At 36.0% G+C, this 18,026-nt stretch overlaps 1 long non-coding RNA gene across 1 annotated transcript; it reads right to left on the reverse strand.

The window, feature by feature from the left end:
* Positions 1-13,649: 13,649 nt before the first annotated feature.
* LOC140143765 (uncharacterized) lies at positions 13,650-15,541 on the reverse strand. The gene is made up of 3 exons (XR_011857792.1): positions 15,459-15,541; positions 14,848-14,933; positions 13,650-14,174 (listed from the first exon to the last, which is right to left on the reverse strand). It is a non-coding gene; the product is annotated as an uncharacterized lncRNA (long non-coding RNA).
* Between the last annotated feature and the right edge of the window lie 2,485 nt (positions 15,542-18,026).

Raw genomic sequence — 18,026 nt, forward strand, 5'->3', positions numbered from 1 at the left:
ATACACAATATTACTTAATATTTTAAAAAAAAACCTAAATATGTACCGTCAGAATGGCAATCACAGGTGCAATGAAGGCCCAAATAAATTGTCCTGCCAACCAACACCTAAGTAGAAAATATTACAGATTGTTACTAAATTAAAAAAGAAATCTTGTAAGTTTGTCGACTCTACTTTATTTACCCCTGTCACTAGATGGTTAGAGATCGGCAAACCTTCTATATGTGTCGAAGTTATATACATATATATAGGAAAAAGTGGTCTATTTTTATGTAAGTAAACCCATGCTCTATATTCACCAAATCATTTAATGCAATATTTAAACATTTCAAGGATATTCACAGTTATAATACTAAAATCAAGCATAATTATCAGCTGCATAAAACAAGTACCGTTATCTCCTATGGTCCAAAAACTTGAAATCAAATACCTTATGAGATTATACAAGCTACCAGTATTTCTCTTTTCAAGAGAGGAGTAGGCTAATTATTGCTGTATGACAAGCCGATTAAGCCTGTTTGCTTGAGGACTAGTTGTTAACCATTGTATATTTTTATATCATCATGGTTAATCTTTTCTGTTAAATTGGCCTTACCCAATAAGGTCGAACGTTACATATGTAAATAGTTTAGGTTTATGTATCGATTCACTGATTGTCAAACTATTTAATTATTTATTACAGTCATACCTTTCTTTGTTGTGCAAATGTTCTCTACCAATAGCAGCTGTAATGGTGGTCATTATTATAGGCAGCCCTGTTTAAGTAGAAAATGTCCATACTTAGAATATAACTGAATCCTATCATTTTTGCAAGAATTTATTACACCACCAAATGAATTTTTCAACTATTGTTGAAAAATTACACTATGAACCTAACGCAGACTTGCAAACCTACGGAAATAGTTTCAACATCTGATCAAATTTGCTTTAAATGATGTGATATTTGATTAGTAGCCCCTAATCTGTCAAACTATGTGGCAACCATAGTATAAATACAATTAATTTTAAGCAGCATTAAACAGTTAGTCCTGGTTATAGTTAAAATTAATAGCATGCTGAATTAAACTTTTAAAGTAAAGACAAGACACGCAGACCGTCATATATCCGTGTTTGTCGCCTGTAACGACGCATAACGTAACAAAATCGTACAGTCGCCCACCTGTGCCCAGCACAAGCGTTGGTCTCGATCCGAGCCTCTAACCGAGACTAGCAATATGTATGCACGTATGGATGGACGCACGGACCGCGTAAGGCGTATGAAATATCGTGATTCCTCTACTGTAGCATACACAGACGGGGCAACGTGTATGTATGTATGTACATATATTTTAATGCTAAAAGGTTTACTCCACTATCATTAGATGCGTGGAAGAAAAAAAGCATCACTTACCCCAGCCTATAGCAATATAAGCTGGTCTAAAATTCCTGTGAATACCGAAAACTAGGACTATCATGCGGTATAGATGTAAAGCTTCCACACCCATACAGCAAAACACAGTTATGAACATGTTGTAACGCAATATTGTTACAACAAGGCAAACGATCTGATGATGAGAAATACGAAAGTATTACAAATAACATTATTCATTAATCATACTTACATTGCTCTATTACAAGTAATAGTTAAACCGTTTCTATTACCATGTCTGTTCGAATGTCGGATTTTACGCGTCGTATTCAAACTCATCCACGCAGATGAGATTACGCGGCCCACAGGAATAGCCAATTATGGGAATCGCCAAAAAGATATGACAACTCAAGCAAACCCTTGGGTTGTGTCAGAACAAAAGGTACCTCTCGATCGTGTAGGCGCTTTCACGTGACTTTCGTTTGGTCACTTATTGACAATAGCCTGCATATTATAGGCCTAGCGTTAATACGATGTCAGGTCAGTGACTGATTTAATGGCGGAAGCCCTTTGTCCCGAACAAAAGGTACCTCTCGATGAATAGCGTGTCGGAAAATCAAATCGGCACAATGGAACAATGCGTTACGTAATCTATTGCCACTCTATGTTTATAAAAGCTCTTTGGTTTATAGTAATTCCCATTATGGGAAAATTACAGTGTATTTTCTTTCTTTCTTTCGTTCTTTCTTTCTTTCTTTCTTTCTTTCTTTCTTCCCAACGTTGGGGCAACCACGAATAACTTACCCGCTGAACGAAATGTGCTGTGTAAAGTTCAATGGAATTGTTTATACGAACTTGAATTAACCAGCCTTTAAACAGTGTATGAATGTCTTTTAATGTTTTTATCATCAACATACCTGATTCGCTTTTGCTCCTTTGCTTGTGAGGGTCACAAAGTAGGCAAGAATCAATGCTATCATCAAGTTAAGGTGGACCAGTATTTTATCTTTATCCAAATTAGAACGTTTCCTAGGTGAAACACACAATACAGGAAATACTGAATGAGTTAGATTTTACTAAATTTGTTCTATTTTCATAATACAGACTGGGAACCGATAAAACTAATCTTCAAACACTCATGCAAAATAAGCAAACACACAGAGAGCTCATAAAAGCTCTATTCGCCAAGGAAAACTAAATAATCTTTCTTTCTTTTTTTCTTCCTTTCTTTCTTTCAGTTTCTTTCTTTCTTTCTTTCCTTCTTTCTTTCTCCAAGCTAAAAAATAACCCTTAAACTTGACCTTCAAAGCAAAACTAAAATCAACTAACCATAATATGGCACAGATGCCCAAGCCAATCAGCAGTGCTATGATAGAAAAGCTGTTCCCAATCGCGACCAATTGCTCCACTACGGGCGAGTATTCCATGACGACATGCTACGTAATGGAGAAAACATACTTGTAGGTTATTTACCACCCAAAATGATGTAGCCAAAATCCTTAACTTATCATTTAATATGGCATGGTGGCGCAACATAACCTCAGGGTAGCTCTAGGACATGAGTTTGAGTCACCAAAGCGAGTATACTCTGGTTGCTCTATGAAAAAGGAATAAAAATCAAAACCACTAATCCCTCCAATTAGCTCCTGCTGATTTCGCATTTTAGAACTATCAAAAAGTGTGCCAACAGGTATCATGATAACATTATTACATAACAATTTCCTATCTTTTGGATTGTCTGCTGTGGTTTATCATTGGGGTGGGCTTGTCTAGCTGGAAGTGTAATTGACCAAAGGGGGTAATTATCAGTAATTGGGCCTGGATTTATCACCTTTTCATAGCAAAAGCCAACTATACGTGTTGCGCACTTGTGTCAGGCATTTTACCTCACTTGTTTCGCCCCATCCGAGTGTAGAGATGAGGAACTGTTAGGGATAATTATAATTTAAGCGCTAAACGAAACTGCACGGTTGCGCCCTTTTTGAAGCGAAAAGATGATTTACATTGTGTATTAGTAGCATCGGAGTGAATCCATAATTTTAAAGATTAACGGCTTACATCTTAGACAATGGCACATTATTCTTTGTTGTTTTCTACACTACCTTCGAGAATTCGAAAAGTACTGCGAAAGTTGTTAGATGGTTATATCCACATGTTTGGAGCGGATGTGTCTCATCTTCCTCAAAAGTAAATGATCCTTCCAGCGACCACATGCTATATATTGAACCAAATAAGAAATATATTTTGGGTTAAAAAGGTAGCTATCATGTAGTAACAATACTTGAATTTAATCATTTGCGTGTCAGCGGAATAAGAAAGGGATGATATTTCATGAGTGGAGGCTGCAAATCATTACAATGCTTTTCGTCTCCCATCACATATAGTATTGCACAGATTACGTACATGTTTTTGGCGTCCCAAAATCCACACACTGTCCTGGTATAATTCTGCAGTTGATTTGAAGCATTTTGATTAGGTGGCTATCAATGAAATACAATGAAAATAAAATAAATCACAAAGAATGTGTATTAGTAGCTTTACTTGCATGTATATAAATGTTAAGCGTGTATAGAATCACATTTAAAATAGCCTTGTTTGTCTACAAAATCTTGTATATATCAGCTCCAGCATATTTAAATGAACTTGTAGAAATGTATTCACCAACTCGTAACCTCCGTTCTACTACAAAAGGACTTCTTCAAGAAACAGTTGCCAGAAACCAGTGGGGCAGCAGATCATTTCATGTTTCAGCTGCAAACATTTGGAACAATCTGCCATTTTCGGTTCGCTCTGCCAAGAGCTTGTGTAGTTTCAAAACAAATTTGAAGACACATTTGTTCCAAAATGCTTTTATTAATTGACTCTTTGCATATCAGGAACTATATATACAACACTGATGAACTGTTTTTGTTATTAATTGTTATAATATGTTTGTATCATTGTACATTGGTTGTTTTTTGCAAAGCGCCATGAGCGTCTCTCGACGGATACCGGCGCTTTATTAAGTGTACATTATTATTATTATTATTATTATAGACGTACACATGTTCCATGCATCACGAACTTTGCGCGTACACGCGTAACGAATGCGGCCACTTCCTTTAACTTGCTTTCGCGTATACATGCGCCAACTGTAAAAGTGTGGATCCGTAACAAAAGAATAGGAAGAGTTGTTGAATAGCCACTGATTAACATTATTTTGAGAACACAACAACACCACTTGAAAAAGTTTATTAACGAATACTTAGGAGATTAGTGCTATTTCTGGACATGTAGAAAGCTCCTAGAAAGCTACCTAGGAAATGGTCTGAATTTTCAGAATAATCAGAAGATGTTTTCGTATTTCAGAAACAAATATAGATGTGATATTAAGGGGGTACTACACCCCTGTGGTAAATTCGTGACTATTTTTGCATTTTTCTCAAAAAATAATAACACATTGGTAACGAAAGTTATGTATATTATTGGGACAAGGAATCCAATTACTACACTGGAATTTCAGTGACTCAAGACAAGCGGTTCAGTATATTATGAGGTACATCCTAGCGGTACCTTATTTCTTGGGTCACTGAAGTTCCAGTAGTAATTGGATTCCTTGCCCCTATAATATACATAACTTTTGTTACCACTGTGTTATTAGTTTTTGATAAAATTGCAAAAATAAACACAAATTTATCGAGGGTGTAGTACCCCTAATGCGATAAAATGTCAAACGTATAAGCAAACTGATAAGGACAAAATGAAAACAGAATAAAAGTACTATAACTGTCGATATTGAGGACAGACAATTACATTTACAGAACGAGTAAATTATGCAAGGTTATATGACATTATGATACTATCCATTAGATATTATGATAAAATTGGAATATATGTTTTTTCTCTTTAGTCAGCAAATCAAGGGATTTCATCCTTTATGAAGATTTAAACCTGGGACCCCTCTAATTCTTCATCAAGGTAATGCGCTTTTGGATTGTAATTTTTGTATGCCTGGTGGAGCAGCTAGATAAAATAAATGTTGTACAGAAAATCTCTTATAGTCCCTTTGATGTACACAAATAGTTGACTGGTCATACAATTCTGTCAGATCAGCATATAATCGTATTTATTGGTGGCACAGTGGCGCAGCGGTCTACAACTTCGACTCATAGTTGCGAGAGGTAGCTCCAGGTCATGGGTTCGAATCCTCGCAGCGCCAACGTGTTGAGCACTTAGACAAGGCTCATCACACCTATTACCTCTCCCCAACCAGGTGTACAAATACCCGCTTTATTTAATTCATGTAAAAATAGACTCCCTGTAGAGCAGGTATTAGCGATCCCTCGCAGCAACATTTCACGGGTGAGTCAAACCCAATCGCTTTGAAAGAGAATTGGGCACTCCGACCTGTGAACACAAGTTGGTTCCCTTTACCCTTTTTACGTATCTAGCTTTTGTTGCATTATTGTTTGTCATTATTGGTAGGGTCAATACCATGACGAAGGAAACCAGGAGTTCCAGGTGTAAATCATCATACGGGTGAAATCCCTTCCTTGACCGACACGTGAGAAAAAAAAATAATAGCGGTAATGTACCTGTATTGGAAAAGTAATCTGCAATGCGTTTTGTTCATTTTTATGTTTCAGCAAATTGTCATCATCATCAAATAAGTTTAGCGATACTAACGAGCTTCCCACCATGTACACTGTATCCGTGTTGTCTCCTTGGTATTCGTTGTCGTTGGGCGTTTTCAGAACAATTATTGAGAGTGAACCTGTCAAATATTGTGTCATTCGCAGTAAATACTATCAGAGATAAGACTCAATAATAATTGTCATCATTAAAGTTAATTCCCTTAAGGGCTCAGATAGCCACTATCGCACATTATTATGTGAGACCTGAGAGCACACCAGGCACACCAAATTGTATTCTTAATACGAGAATGTCCTTCAAATATATTATCAAATAATTTAATGACAAATTATTTAAAATTGATATTTTGACATTGAGCAGTCGGGATCCTTGAAGTGTCTACGTGGAAGGAGGGTCTGAACTTACCTTTAACGTTGTTTAATCCAGATTTAAGAAATTCCTTTGGGATTGCAATGTTAATGCCATCTGGACGATTCAACTGGAAATCTTTCTCTAAGGGACGCACCATTAGACTTCAAGGGGGGGTGGAGGAAGTTGGGGTCGGGGCAAGATTTTTTTTTTTTCGCCGCCGAAGGGGGCGAAGTTTGTTTTTTTTCGTCGCCAAAGGCGACAAGTTTTTTTTTTTTATTTTCATGCATTTATACAGTTTGGTGAGGAAGTTTTTTTTGTTTTTTAGTGTTGGTAGGGAAAGTTTTTTTTTTGCTCATGTAGTGGGGGAAGTTTTTTTTTTCAAAAACTTCCTCCCCACCCCTATGAAGTCTAATGGTGCGTCCCTAAGGCATCTTGATCCAATGTAATAACGTCCACATCTACATGGTGGTAAAATTACATGTTGTATTAACATCCACATCTACAGAGTCGTACATATTTGAAAGTTTGCGATTATGAGGGAACAACCCAAAAGTTCGATGAAGCCCTATAAACGAAAGTCCTTTCGTTAGGGAGGGAGGGGGGTAAAAAAAGTCCGATTACGTTTGTAAAGAAGTAGTTAAAACATCGGTCAAAGTTTTTCTTTTTTAAGGATTTAATATGTAATTGTAAAATTTTAGTATTTTCTGAAGTACGATATTGACATTTTACAGTGGTTGCTTCAAAATGGTTTCAAATAAATATGGAGTGCAGTACTCGCAACCGGCAACTTGTAAGTTCATTTTTTCAAGTAGGTGTACCGCACTTTGATTCTTTTTTTATTTGAAAATCCAGCAAGTCCTAATTTTTTATGAAGAAAAATTGTTTCTTAAACGTGATCAATATCCTAGCATTGTCGCACCCCTTCACAACCCCATCGACCATAGCGACGGCCCTGTGCCCAATAAATACGGATTGGAATTTTTGATATTTGACACGTACGTTAGAAGGGAGGGGGAGGGAGTTAGCCTTCTAACGAAAAGACTTTCATTTGTAGGGTTTCATCGGACTTTTTGGTTGTTCCCTTAGGTGAGCGGCGACGGCATTCATCCGATTTGTATCTGATTCATGTTGTATGTTATTTGTATGTAGTATCGCACAGGAATTCACAGTTGACCAATTCAGAATAAATTTCACGGTTGACCAATTCAGAATAGATCACAACCAATGTTGTTGTTAAATGATTTATGGCATGATGTGGGGCCGTAGTGTAAGCAAACAATCTGCAAAGTGTGCTGAGGCTTGTGCATCAACGTCTAGGCGTTGTGCCTGTGCGAAGCGCACAAAAATCACTGCAGTACAACTTAGCTTAAACAAGTGCATGATGTTGTTACCTTTCAAGCTTTACGTTTCACGCTAAAATCGCAAACTTTTAATTGTTTTGTCAAACTACTTTGCAACCCATATTCTTTTGCCCTCTTGTTACTCCTTCTGCTTCAGATTTATTACATAATATTAGTAATAACTGTTTTCCGAATAATGATGTAAATGGAAGGAAAGCTCTATGGTATGATTATGAAAACTCTAAATAAATGTTACTGTATTTAAGGCACTTCAGACTTAGTGATTCACATGGTATTTTACTTCACCAATTGGCATTACACTCATGCAACGAGTAGAAATTCGAAAACAATTTATTTTATTTAAATATAATGTGTTTTGTTATTTTATTTTTTATTTAAATATAATGTGTTTTTAATACGTACCGATTACATCTGTCTTAATGGGTAGATAAGATGTGCCAGACAGATGTAATGTCATTTCTTCAAACGCTGATAACAAAAAGTGAGTTCCAATCTGAAAAAAACACACACACACACACACCCACACAAAAGCAAAACAAAAATAGTACAGTTTTCTATTGTACAACTCAGCGAGAAATGGCATCGGAAGCTATGGATTTCCCGGTTTTTCCGCAAGAAGCACAAACATGGCTAACCGTACTTTCGTAAATGTAGCTGTATATCGTTTATAACATGACCCGTGCATTCATTCTGATGAAAGTACATTGTCTGTCTAACTTGGGTGGAAATTGTACTCTGTCAATATTCAGGTTGCCAGAAAAGTTGAACACATTCCTGCGTAAACAGACAATCCCCTTTTTGTGGCCATATGCGTAAACGGCCGCTGATCGAGCATCAGATCGCGCTTGTATACTAGCGCGTTGGTATATACCAAAATATGCATGTGCGCAATTTACTACGCATGGTGTCGCAGAAAAAATGCATTTCTCGTGGTGGAAGCGGAGTATTTATTCTTCAATTTTTTTATAATTAAGATACAAAAAAAGGCAAAGCACTATTATTTTTTTGTTAATAAAGAGCAGATATTGTATTTTGCCCAGAATTGGTTCTAGACGGCTCTTGGCTTCGTCATCACCTAAACAAAATAGTACGGTGAAAGTCGAGACTCGTTGTTTCTGATTCGTATTTTTGCCACGATGGCAATTTTTTAGTATTGTTTTACTTGGTCAAATTAGAACCGGGTTTGAACCCGAAAAACTATAATTCTTCACAAAATGTTGGGCAAAATAGGCCCGATAACATCCATGTTTTAACAGTAAATCTTCTAAGATGTGCCTTAAATTTATATGAAAGTGAAGCTGCAATAATAAGATATCCTAATTTATTTGGATAGCAATGCAGAAGTGAAAGCACCGTTTAGAGACGTCGCTCCTGAGCACATCGCCAGATGGTTTAGGTCCGAAATTAGGTGACGAATGGGCCACAAGCCGTTTGAAAACAAGACTGCACTCTACCTTGACTAAGTAAGTGTACAAAGGCTGCGCTATCCAGTGAACGTATATGTCGACTGCACCTTGTATGAAAGTTTAAATAAATGCAATAACGCCATGTTATTAAAGTATTGGTTTTATTAATAAAAGTGTTTTGTTCCAATTCGAGATTTTTGTATAAATCAACTCTTCATCATGACAGGTACTTGCCTACTTCAACACTCATAAAAATAATTACCTAATAATTGCCAAAAAAAATTGACTTTATACCAAATTGCCCACGTAAAAAAATTAAAATGACTTAAGCAGATATATTTCTTTTCAATTTTCTTTAAAAAATAGTTATGACTGAGACGATTATTTGAATAAGGTGTCGGAAAATTACTTAAGCAATATTAACATAAATAATAATGTACTTATAACATGACTTTGTGTCATTGAATATGCTGGAATATATTACTGATATATCTCGCCCAGCGAAATATTGTGCAAAGGTGAGATACATTCTTTCAGTGCTTTACGTGCATGACTAAGATAATCGCTTTTGGTCAACAACTTTCCATCAGAAAATGAAATTGTCTCAGATCCATAATAACTGTATATTCTTATTTGTGATTTTTGTGATTTCTACTTTACCGATAAGCTGAGATGTGTTTGATTCCCTTGTTTCACGTGTTACTCCGGTAGAATGGAATTCATCGGTAGCCTGAGGTGTAGCTGGGTCCATCTTACTGATTTTATTCTTTGTTGTTGTTGACACTGATCTATCTTGTATCAAAGTCGGTAAGGATTCTTTGAATGTTGTGGTGGTGATCTCTTTCAAGGTTTTCAACGTCTCATGGGTGTTTGTAACCTCATAATCTGATGATTCCTTTGTTTCATATGTTATCCAGGTAGAATGTATTTCATCGGTATACTGAGATGAATCTAGGTCCAACGTGCTGATTTCATGCTTCGTTGTGGGTGATACTGACTCAGATCTATCTTGTATCAAAGTCGTTAAGGATTCTTTGGGAGTTGTAGTGGTAGTCTCTTTCAAGGTTGTCAACATCTCATGGGTGGTTGCAATCTCATAATCTATAAAGATAATGTGACAAACTTTGGGGAGGGTTACGTGTCTCCAAATCAGCGCGGAAATATATAGGGACTTCCAGTCGTGGGACATCTTTCGCAGTAGTTTGTTCCCATATTGTATGTTGGTTGTATGAGTAAATTATAATTGTAAACTTCAATGCTTTGCAGTGTGTTAACCAACATAGCATGATAGCTGTTGAAGTAGAGTAGCTTTTGGCGAGAACGTTCATCGAACGCGAAATTGAAAGTTACTAAAAATTATGTTAACAACTATATCAATGTATTCCTTTAGCTTCAAACCTTTGACCTCAGATATATGAATACCATGTAGATACTGGCTGTATGTAACATATATGTGTATGTCATGTTAGTACAGACTTGACATTTAATATTTAATATTATTTGCATAAACCACACGGAGTAACTATTAATTGGGGTTTGTCGGAAGATGGTGTAAAATAATTGTTTAACAGAAAATGTGCTTTCAATTAGTTTACATTATGGCGCTCATAATGTAGTGAATTAGCCTAAAATGGCGGATTTAAGGGGACTGAATGTGATTTTTGTGGGGTAAATTTCTGAATTTGAGCAACTTTATTCTGATATTATAAAATTTATTGAGGTTTGAGACGATATTTACTGAACCTAACAACCAATAACTGTTCGTCAGAACTGAAATGCACTTGTAATCTATCAGTTTTGAAAGTGGGAGGAGCTTTATAAATATGGCTCTTAAAAGTGGTACGCACTCAGATGGTTTGATTGGCCCCCTGAGGTCAAATGTTATAAACTTACTGTACATAAAGAAACAGTTCACTAGACAACTAGGAAAATGCGTAGTTGTTTTTTACCGTAAGTTTATAACATTCGACTTCAGGGGGCCAATCAAACCATCTGAGTACGTACCACTTTTAAGAGCCCTACTTTTAAGCTCCTCCTTTGTTCAAAAAATGGTACATTACAAGTGTATTTCAGTTGTGATGAATGCCAATTGCTGTCGAAGTTTAAGAAATATCACCTCAAACCCCTATGAATTTGATAAAAACAGCACAATGTTGCATAAGGTCCGAAGTCGTGTCCCCCAAAATCTAAAATTCAGCCTCCCTAAATCCACCATTGTAGGCAAATTCGATAAATTAAGAGTACAATGATGTAAACTTATGGAAAGCACATTTACTATCAAACAACTATTTTACACCATCTCCCGACATACCCCGATTAATATTGAGCCCGTGCGGTTTATGCAGACTCCGTTTAGACCAGTCTTTGGATTTTGCGAAAAAAAATTCCATATTAAATGTCAAGTCTATATAATATAAATGTTGTCAATATCTGGGATTGTTCTGGTATATAATTGTATCATTTAGTGGTCACCCAGGGGTCATCAGTTACTAAAAAACTGTCGTATGAGCATGATACTTGATGGGTACAGTCAACATTTAGAGCAGGTCATTTTGGGGTCATCCGGGGTTACCCAGGGGTCATCCGAGGTCAATTTACTAAAAAATGTTGTATGGGCATGAAACTTGGTGGGTACAGTTCACATTTAGAGTCAAATTTTTGGAAGGTTATTTTGGGTCACCAGGGGTCATCTGAGGTCAAATTAGTAGAAAACTGTCGTATGGGGATAAATCTTGGTGGGTAAAGTAACCATCAGCTAGGTAATCGCGACAGCCGAGAACGCCAAATATGGGTAAGCGTTTAGTTTATCAAAATTGACCGCTATAAATATATTGAGCAAGACCTAGGCAATGCGGAGTAAACTTGGTTAACATTAGTCAGTGTACTTAAGTAATACCTTAGCAATTTGGTCAGTATACTTAAGCAACACCTTAGCAATACCTTAGCAATTTAGTTCATATATTTGACTAACGTTAGTCAGCAATGCTGAGCAAAATATATATCGTATTAATATATGGAATCCGAGCAAACTAGTAATCCTGATAAAAAACCAGAACCCCAACTGCCCGCTGTCCAACCTGAGGTCCCACCTCAACCGGAAAAAGCCCGCAAAAAATCCACGAAGAGTAGAAGCCGGAAAGAAATTGGTAGAAAACAATAAGAAAGCAAAAGAAAAAATGTTGGAAGATATCGCTGAAGCAAATGCAAATGCGAGTAAAGCATATATAAATGCAAATGAGGCAATGACCACTCTTAAGAATTATTTTGAAACCAGAGATGCCCCTAGAGCTTCAGAACCAGTGAAAGCTGGGGCCGCCAAATTACAGGAATATCAGACACCTATCATAGTTGGCGCGCTATCAATTGCAGCTTTGTATATATGGAGTTCCAGGTCATCACCACAACGGAGTGCCGTTGACGAGCAGGGTCATACACCACCACCACAACGGAGCGCCGTTGACGCGCAGGGTCATGATGATTATATGCAGATATAAGCGCAGGGTCATAAAATATATTTACATTAATATACATGGATTCGAACTCGCTACTTGACGGAGCATATCACTCAACTGTTCTTACAGGTCTACTATTTGCTAATTGCATGATTGCGGAGAAGGTATTCAAAATTAAACCACCAAGCCTTGGAAAGTTGGACGTTAAAGATGTGGGCCAGCTGGCTGTAAATGTATTTGCTGCTGAAATGACTCGGGGCTGGCTGGTAAAGCAAAAGATTCTACCCGATAGCATTGTACCATCTACACCAATTAAGCGCTAGAAAAATCAAAGTATATAATATAAAAATGGCGGCGATGTTGGGTGGAGCGATAGCCAATGCACTAGCTTTCACAGGCAGTTCTTACTTATTTAAATTAATCGGTGATGATGCAGAGCGCAAAAGACACGATTTAGCGGTAGAACGGCTACACAGCAAAAAATAAAAGCTCAATATTGAGTAAAATATTACTCATCACGATAGTAAAAAGGGAGCTAGTCGAATTTTGAGTAATTCTTTACTCAGCTTCGGTTGATTAATTGTTTACTCAGCACATGTTGATTAAACTTTACTCAATATTGAGTAGCTCCTTTTTTACTCAAAGATGAGAGTAAAATTTACTCTTTCACTTGGAGTAATATTTGCTCAACTTTTGTTGAGTAAAATTTACTCAATATTGAGTAGCTCCCTTTTTTACTCAAAGATGAGAGTAAATTTTACTCATTGACTATGGAGTAATATTTGCTCAACGTTTGTTGATTAAATTTTACCCAATATTGAGTAGCTCCTTTTTGCTCTGAAACAAGGAAACATTTACTCGTTTAACCTTGAGTAAAGGTTTACGCAAGTGTTGATTAAAACGATTACTCATTATTTGAGTAAAACTTAAGTGAAAAGATTTGCAAAATGATGAATAGTAAAGTGTTACTCAACATTTTGAGCAACATGAAACGTATTTTACTCAACAAATATTAAGCAAAAAACACTTTCGAGTTGTATTGAGGCTCCATCTGCAGCTGGAACAAAGCAGTATTTTAAACTAAAAGAATGAAAAGAATACAAAATTAAATATAATATTCTGCATTTTTCCTGGTTTTATTTTCAAAATAGGTATCAAATAAATCACAATATAGCATGTCTATTGTCTCATTACCCAATGTGAGCAAACATAGAATAGAAGCCGGTCACCTCTCCCAAAACTTTTGATGGGAAAAGTCATTTGAAAATTAATGTTATAGATGCTGAGTGTTTTAAATGGGACAGAAATTAAGTCTTCACTTCATTATGTTTTAACACTCAAGAATTGTCTAATGTTACCAGGTTCTTTAGTAGCTGATATAGTGTCCAGGAACTGCCAAATAGCAGTGATCAGCCTGTACTGGATATGCTAAGTCATTGTATGTGAAGGATTTGGTATATCTTGTCCACAAGTTCTACAACTTTCATCACTGTTGCGCATTGAAAAAGCTTGCCTATCCATTTATATAAAAACACAGTTCTGGATTCAACTTGCTTCACAAGTATATAAATGGCAGCGTGCGTCCAGTAAAGTTGGCGAGGAACCAGTCCAAAGCTGTGCCTTCCTGAAACATGTAAAATAAAAGAAAATGTAATAAAGGACATTAATTTCATGGATTGGGACTATTCAAGTGAAATAAAGCTGCCTTAAAATAGAAAATCCACCACCTTTTCATTGTATCAACCATAAATCAAAATTTGTTTGGTACTCGAAAGTGATGAAGCAGATGGAAGGTTTAAAACACAAATAACTAAATTTATGCATGTCTTATTTTTAAACTGTCTATAATTGGTCAGATGGTATATAACCAAAAATGAAAACTCTTGCTGAAATTCTTGAAATATTAAAGCAAATATGACATATTTACATGTAATTTACATTGTAATCACCCATTGCATTGGCATTTCTACTTTCATGCGATTTTGCAAATATTTAAAATATCTTTATAATTATTATATTATTATTCCTGTGATAGCGGGCAATGCTATTTTCAAGGTGACACAAACTTTAGGAGACAAGAATTTACAGAAATGGTAAACAAGATAATTATAAGATTCGCGGTTGATTATTCAAAGTTCACGATAGCCAACACCTGTCGGTGAGGATAAGGGGTTATATAGGGGGTTTTCCCCTTGGCATTTGAGGTTTCATGAACTACACATTCAATGAACTACATGTATTCTGAAATGCACAAAGAAATTGGCAAGTTAAATGCAACATTATTGATAGAAATTTACCTGTTGACTGACGTTCGTGCATCTTTCTTCAATACCTTTCCTGGAAAGAGGTAGGGTAGCACAAAAATCCCAAAGTCACATCTGATCTGTAAGTAAAATATAGATCAATATTATAAATGCACTGAAAAAGAAAACTGCCTATGGAAAAAAAATTTCAAGTGATATTTTGCAATGGTTTCACTATCCTACTACATATAGCTGCAAAAAAAGTTATGTGGCACGAGTCAACATCAGGATCAGGGACGTAGCAAGAGCTTTGGGGCATATGGACAAGGAGTAGTGTGAGGCCTTCTAAACATCTCCTTTATCAGCCCTGATCCCTATCCACTTCATTTTCGCTTTTGCTTGGGGCCCATGGACTTTGTCCACCCTATCCGCTTGCTACATGTACGCCCCTGGTCCCCGGGCCTCGTCCACATCAGCGTATGTACTTCGAGGTTGCTCAGACTAGTACATTACGATCGCAAATACACAGCTAGCATGGTGAGCCGATGACAATTACTGATAAGCTTAACTAACTTAAAAACCTGTCTATATCCGGTTCAAATCATACAATAAGATTTCTAAATTGTGTAACAGGTATATGGACATAATAGTAATGAAATTAGTACCTTCAAACATTGGTTGTACTGCTGACAAACTCCATTCCACCAGCAGACACTGCACCCGCATCCCGGCTCCGCTTTTATACGCCATAATGACATGAATTTTAATACGTCGTCGAATTAAACTTACTCCGCGTGTTGAATTTACTACGCAATTTGAGTAAAATACAATGTGGCGATTAAATTATTTTACTTCTTTCCATTGACCATTTTTTACTCTGGCAAAGAGTTGTGTCAAATATCGTCTTTTACTCGTTGATGAGTAAATAATTGGTCTATTTTTTAATCAACATACTTTAGTCGGTAGCACTTTACTCCTTATTTTTTGCTGTGTACAACGTGACAGGGATACCTGGAACCAAACTAGATTGCAGCAATTGGATTACGCTAATCGAAAACTTCGAGAGGAAGCACAATCAGAAAGGCAATTCAAAAATGTCGATGATGCAATGCAAGAATATTATTACATAACTGGCACGAGCTTGCAGCTCGACCGCACACTCGGCGCAGAACCACAATTGGAAGATTATGTCGACGAGCAAACCCTATCCGCATTGCAAACCGGGGAGCTTGTAATTATTGGCGCTGGGATTTTGGTTTCGGGATATCTTGCTTATAGATATTTGTAACAAATATATTTGTATATATATATATATATCTCTATATAGCGAGATATATATATATATATATATATGGTCAATTCCAGCCAAAGCGGGCCAAAATTCTCTCTGGGGGCCATTTTGAAAACGTTTTCCTTTTCAATTCTAGACTTATCAAATGAGACGATCATGTCTGGTGAATCATCAGGTGGAAGTGCCATCGGATTGAAAAATAACTTTTCTTGCTAGACCAAATTAAGTGTTAAATGCGCATATGCATGTTACCCACGAATTCAAGCATTTTTCACCTGTTGTACGCCATAAAATTTCACTTTCTTTAATATCTTTCAATATTTTATGTGTGACTCATATACACTAGAAATCGGTGAAGACTTTGAACGTAAAATAGAATTTTATTACATATATCTACAAAGAAATATTTTGGTTATTACAAATTTTAAGAAAGAACCAGGTGTACAGTTAAGATTGTGTCAATTCTTCGAACTCTTTCAAAAGTGGCTGTCATTTAACATTACTGTATTATTTCGAAAGATTAGAATAAATGCTTCATATAAATATAAAGTTAGATTTTGTATCTCGTCGCAGGATGAGGATCTCGGATGGATTCGTGGGTAACAGCGTCTGGAAAATAGCAATTCCTATTAATTTTTTTAATAAAAATAAAAATACTTTTCCGTATGTCAATAATTCAGGCTGCAATGGCACTAAAATGAATTTTAATCAAAATACAGACTACATGGAATATTTAGAATGGATCATTATGGCATTTTGGGTATAAAAATTTTGAGAATAATGAAGTTGCCAAATTCAAATAGACAGAGCAAACAGTTTTATATTATTATTTTAGTAAAATCATTCCATATTTTCATGCAGCAATATTCTATTAACTCGTGTTTGACAGTTCCTATGAACTAAAACACTATCAATACATTGTTAACTATAATTTAAGTAGGGATTCGTGGGTAACCAAAATGTTCGTGGGTAACACATATTTGAAGGTATGTATTGGTAAGCGGCAAAATAGAAAATATTACAGAAGGTTGGAAACCACCATGCGGTTATTCCTCCATTGTGTTTCAATGATTCCCGTTTCTCTAACCAATTGCATTTACCCAAAAAATCGTAATTTAGGATAATCAATCAAAACTTCATGATACAGCTTCAGTATACCTTCAAGAGGACGCTATTAAACAGGACTGTTTTGGAACCTATTTCGCATGTTTTCAAAATGTTAAGATGCATAAGAAACATATAATTTATGAGTAAATCCTTGGATTCGTGGGTAACGCCGAATTCGTGGGTAAAGCTATAAGTACTATAGTACCGTTTGGGGTTTGCGTTTCTTAGGTGTATAAACTGTAAGTACTGTCAAAATTATAGCATACCCATGGCTTGAATATGTGCTGATTTAAACTTAAAATAAACAATCTCCTTATTTTTCAAGGTTAGCATCTATTCGGGATTCGTGGGTAACAAAAGTTTAAACCGTCGTAGATTCTTTTTTTAAAGCGGTGAACGTATTTGTACGATTTACAATTTTAAGCGCTTGTCAAACTAAATTCAGTGTCCAAAGTTATTAAATGTTAATTTAAGTTATGGCAGTTATATTTGCTGGACTCGTGGGTAACAGTTGATACGTGGGTAACGTCAAATTTGATTTTATGGAATTTTATGGGTAAAACGTATTTGCATAAAATAATCACTTGGACCTCAGAATTATAGAACGAAACTTCGTTTCATGATATAGTCATTTATGGCATATTCACTTAACATTTTTCAGAACGATCATTTTATTTTTGATACGCGGGTAACAAAATTATTAGCCAAATTGACTTAATGGCCTCTAGAGTCCACAAACTTTGGTGTAATTCAATCGTTTTACATATGATGAGAGATCATGCAAACGTCTTTCTAACGGTAATAATTTCATTTTGATTGAAGGACATTCAATGAC

Source organism: Amphiura filiformis, unplaced genomic scaffold, assembly GCF_039555335.1.
Source record: "Amphiura filiformis unplaced genomic scaffold, Afil_fr2py scaffold_28, whole genome shotgun sequence".
NCBI classification, from domain to species: Eukaryota; Metazoa; Echinodermata; class Ophiuroidea; order Amphilepidida; family Amphiuridae; genus Amphiura; species Amphiura filiformis.